At 28.1% G+C, this 5,568-nt stretch overlaps 1 long non-coding RNA gene across 1 annotated transcript; it reads left to right on the top strand.

Moving 5' to 3' along the window:
* On the top strand, positions 2,815-3,243 carry LOC110266691. The gene is made up of 2 exons (XR_002354178.1): positions 2,815-2,884; positions 3,004-3,243. It is a non-coding gene; the product is annotated as an uncharacterized LOC110266691 (long non-coding RNA).

A 5,568-nucleotide genomic window follows, 5' to 3' on the forward strand; every position in this document is an offset into this window, starting at 1 on the left:
ATAGGGAGACTATGCCATTTGAGATATAACTCATTAGCATTATTATTATACTCTTAACTTACACTCTTTATTAAATCAATATAAATATGTCACATAATTCTTTTAATAAAATATTGTAGAAAAGAATTGTATAATTAAAACTAATATTTTAAAAATATTTTATAAAAACACTTGTATTTAAATAACTTGTGAAAAGATAAAATTAAAATTAGTGTATTCAAATATATAATGAGAATTTTAAATTTATAAAAAAATGAGAAAAAACTGATGAAGGGACTTATTTGGTGCACAACATTCAATTTCAGGGTCTAAAATGAGTCATTTGATGCAAAGTAAGAGACCAATTTGCTACACATGTAATGATGACATAGTGGATGACACGTGGACAAATAGCATTGCGACACGTGGCATACCCATCCATGTCAGCATGCCATGTGTCGTTGACCGACACGTCATCATACTGTTACACGTGGCCAAACCATGAGGTGACACATGTCATCAAAGGTCCACGTCATCAAGCTACGTCAACGTGTTGTTAACGAAAAACAGATCAGGGACGTAATTGGTGCAATTGAAATCTTAGGGACGATTTTGGTGCACGGCGTCAATCTCGGGGACCATTATGGAGATTTACTCATTATTTATACTATATAGTATATTTTAATAAATGTTATATTAAAAATATTTTAGAGAACATATTATAAATAGATTTTGAATTTATTTATTTTTAAAAAAGACATAGGTTATTTATATTAATTATACAAAACTGCATTTTTTTTTCATTTTTGGATTTGCATTAATGGTTACACTTTGTCTTTTTTGCGGTTTTTTGTTTGTAAATAATGAAAAAAATAAATGAATGAGAATGAAAAACATATAAAAATGTTATATTAAATTTAAGAAATTTTTGACAATTAGTATAAGATATTAAGAAATGAAGAGTAGTAAGAGTCTTAATATGTATAAGTTGTAGAATTTGAATATTTGTAACTGAAATTTTTTATAATTATTATTATTATGACACTTTTAATGTATGTTTATTGCATTTAATTAGTACTTGATATTTCAATTGAATAATAATAGATAAGAGTTTTTTGTTTTAATTTTTTTAAAATATTTTACTAAATAGTGATTGGTTGATTTTCATCTAGCAATTTTGGGTATTAACTCTTCCGGTCTGTCATTACTACTGCAAATCCTTCTACAACAAAGAGAATAAGACATGGTCAAAGAATGATAATCCATTCTAAGTAAATTGTGGAAGCAATACTGCATATGTGGAATAACAATTTGAAAAAGAGAAACACGTAAATGTAAATTATGGAAGAAGTACTCCACATGTAAAATAACAATTTATAATTTGATGATAAAATATTGCAATCGATAGATATAGGGAGCAATAATTTTAAATGCACATTAATTTTGGTTGTGAGTGTTGGACAGAACCGTTTACAAAAGAAGAATACATAAACTTGTGCTACTTGCAATGAGTTCACAATTAAAATATTATTATTTATAACAAATAAATAGGGCTATTGAAAATGATATTGAACAATAAGAAGAGTAAACGGCAAAGTTGAAAATCTTTAGGAAGATACCTGGGACAAATTTCCTGCATTGGCGTTGCCGAATAGTGACGTTGGTCTGAGACCCAGAATTGAGCTCTGGAGAACCGTTTACAAAAGAGGAATACATAAACTTGTGCTACTTGTAATGAGTTCACAATTAAAATCTTATTATTTATAACAAATAAATAGGGCTATTGAAAATGATATTGAATAATGAGAAGAGTAAACGGCAAAGTTGAAAATCTTTAGGAAGATATCTGAGACAAATTTCCTACATTGGCGGCGCCAAATGGTGAAGTTGGTCTGAGACCCAGAATCGAGGTCTGGCAGGAAAACCGCAAGAGGAGGAATGGAGTTTGCCCTGCAATTTATGCAATGCGGCTCCGCTGTTGCAATGCGGCTCCGCTGGAGATGGACATCGCGATGTACAATTTGTTTTGAGGAAAAAACAATGGCTCATGGAACCGAAAGAAGATGAAGGAAATAGGATCTTGGTATGGAGAGGTGCTAAGAGGGTGAAGGTTTGAGAAAGGTAATAAACTCTTTGTTTTGAGAGCTTTTTGTTGGGGTAAATGTTAATTTGTGTTTTTGTTGTTTTAGAAATAAGGATTGAATTAGAAAAAGTTAATTTGTTGGTTTTTATTGTATTTTTTAGTTGTTTTTTGTATTTTTTTATGTGAAAATAAAAGTTGATTTGGCAAGATTTGAGTGGTGGATTCTAACATTTTGCCAAGTAAGCGTTGGTACTAACATGACGTTAGTAGAAGAAGAGAAATAACTTAGAAGCAATGTGAGTAGACCTATGTACCTACTTTTATATATTAAGAATAGATAGCCATTTTCGATCATAAAAGTTTTAAGTGCCGACAAAATTGACCAAGACTAATTTAAACAAGATTTACAACCAAAAAAGATTAACTCCACTTGATAAATCTAACCAATCATTAAATTTAAAATTAATTCTATTAAAAATTTTATAAAATTTATAAAATATATTTTTCTTTCATCTTTTCCATCCCAATATTTTACCAAAACCAAATTCATCATACCCTCCCATCTCCATTTTATGTTTGGTAAATTAAAAAGATCATATGCTTGTACTTACAATTTTTAAAAGATCGAAATATTTCTAAAAGTAACTAAAATAAAATTTTTTAAAATTAACTTGTACTTTTCAAAATTTAAACGTCTAATATAACCTTATATATTAACTAACTTTCAAATTTAATATTTGTATTTTTTTTGTGAGCAGAGGTTTCTGTTGCCGGCGGTGCCGAAGAAGCCGCAACCGTTGGCGCATGGTCTTGGCTCCGAAGGTTGGTAGCTTGTGCTGTTGTCGTTGTTATGCTCAGAAGCCATTCGATGAAATGCTTCAGTGACCCAGAAAGCGAAAACGGTGGTTGTTTATGTTTCACTTGTTTGTGTTTTGTGTTAGGGTTTCAGAGAAAGAGAGAGAGATATTTGAAGAGTGGGAATTACGTGACGGTGGTGCTAAGTTTGGTAGCTTTATAATGGCGTATCCGAAGAATCTACCCCAGATTTTCGTGTGGAATTAAGATAAAGATGTTGCTGATTTGCTTCCTACTCTGCTTTCCTTTTTTATCTTTTAAATGTTTTAATTTATATTTTAATTTTTTGTTAATAAAAAAAGATTTTAATGTCGGGTTCGGTATTCTACATAGAGATTACTGTTATGTCGTTCATTAAGTCGGTTGTGATAGGAATATTTTATTCGTTAAATTTTGAAATCAAATCTTTAATGTGCACGAATAATTATCTTACCGATACATTAGGATCACTTCACTAAACTTTTAGTGGTAAGATTTTATTGAAGATTTTATTTTAATTTATTGTACTATGAATAATACTTTCATTTATGCTAATAAATTATAACTCAAATGGCATAGTCTTTTCATACTCAAGTAAGAGGTTGAGGGTTCGAGTTTCCAATGTTTGGTAAAAAAAATAATACTTTCATTTATAACGTTGAAATATCTAATTCAATAAACAATTACAGATTTTCTTTGTATCCAATCACAATTATGTACTAAGGAATAAATTTGAGTACATAACCATTCATAATTTTCGTAAATGCATCAAAATAAAATCGTATACTATTATAATTATGAATGTATCTTTACTCAACTACTTATTAATCATGTGTTGATATATAGATAAAAATATTTTTTTAAAGATATTAATTTCATACAAAATTATTTTGGAATCAAACTATATTTACTTATACAATTTTAATTATGAGTTCTGTTAACCCTATGTTAATTTGTGGGGTTTTAAAATTGTCACAAAATATTAAATAAATTAATTTCTACTAATATTTAACAAATTAGTTAATGCTAATAAAAACAACAAGATCAAAGATTGTGTTGTTTCTTTTCTTAATTAAGATTCACGTTATTTTTTATGACTAAGAATGAAATTAGATATTTACTCTCTTAATTTACTATACTAGGAATAATACCTATTTATTATAAAACAAGTTAAGTCAATTTCTTGGCTATAAGAATATATATAATTCACTCTTGAATGTAATCAAAATAAATATTTATTTAATTTTTTAAATTTTATATTAATTATTAAAATCATGATATAATGGATGTACTCCTATTAAAAAAATAAAAATAACTTCATAACTATTTTTTTTGTTGAAAGAAAACATGACTCAATGTCTCAATGACTATAAAGTATAATTTAAACAACTATAAATAAGTAACATAAGTAATAAAAAACGGACATAAAATTTAATTTTTTTGTTATTTCGTATAAAAATAAATATAATAAAATAAATCAATGTTCTCATATATAATGACATAAAATTTAACATTATCCTTTTCTAAAGCCATCTATTTTTTTAGTTTTTATCCTTATTTTTGTACTTTATTTTAATTTTATTAAATAAAAAAATACCAATGTCATTTAACTTTAATTTTTAACTTTTATTATAAATAAAATATGTGACTTTGAATGTTTTAGATAATAAGGAAAAACTCATAATAAAAAAGAGTTAAGTTTACTGATTCGTTATGGTTATCGGAGTGTAGATGATTCACATAAAAGCTATGAAGTACGGACACTTTGCTGAGTTACCGTGTCTACGTGTCGGACACATTTTGGACACGACACTTACCGACACGCGTGTCTGCTGTGTCCAAACCGTGTCTCAATAAAAAATAAAAAATTCTTCTTCAGACACACTTGAACACACCTAAATACCACCACGTGTCAGCGTGTCCGATCTTATTCTTGATATATATCATATTTTTTTTTTAAACTTTTATTATTAAAGTAGTATTCACTTTTGAGTGTAATAATTATGAACTAATAGAGTCACCAAAAAAAATTATGAACTAATAAATATATTCAAGAAGCCTAACAATTATGTCTAAAACGAGTTCAATAATTATGGACTTTTTTACGTATATACGCACGGAAAATTCATTTATTCTCAAAATGCGCATATGTGAAAATCATTCTCAAGATACGCAGGGTCATTTTTTTTATTGCGGCCAGGAAATGGGAGCACCATGTCACTTAGAGCAGGCACGAAATGGAGATCCATCTCAGACGTGGCAGCAGCTAAATGGACAGACTAAATCAGAGACGACAAACACGATTTGGGGCACGACAGAGGTGTTTCATGTGCATTTCAGTAAAAAAAAAAAAGTCAAATATATGAAGTGTGTGTTTGGCAAACGGTAGAGAAAAGAGAAGTGATTCCACTTCTGACGTTTACGTGAAGCTAAAATTTATTGTTTCTGCGTTTATGTTTATGGTGACTAGTTACTGTTAAAAAATTAGATGATAAATTTAGTTCATATAATATATGTTGTTGGTTTTATGAAATTTTTATTCTCTCCTATCTGAATGCGCTTTCTTTTTCCTATACTTTGATGTACTCTATTTTTGTTTTGTACAAAAAAATTTATTTTTTATTCGACTTTTTACAATTTGTAATTATAATTATTATATAATAATAAAATAG

The sequence above is a fragment of the Arachis ipaensis genome, chromosome B09 (assembly GCF_000816755.2).
Source record: "Arachis ipaensis cultivar K30076 chromosome B09, Araip1.1, whole genome shotgun sequence".
Lineage (NCBI taxonomy): Eukaryota > Viridiplantae > Streptophyta > Magnoliopsida > Fabales > Fabaceae > Arachis > Arachis ipaensis.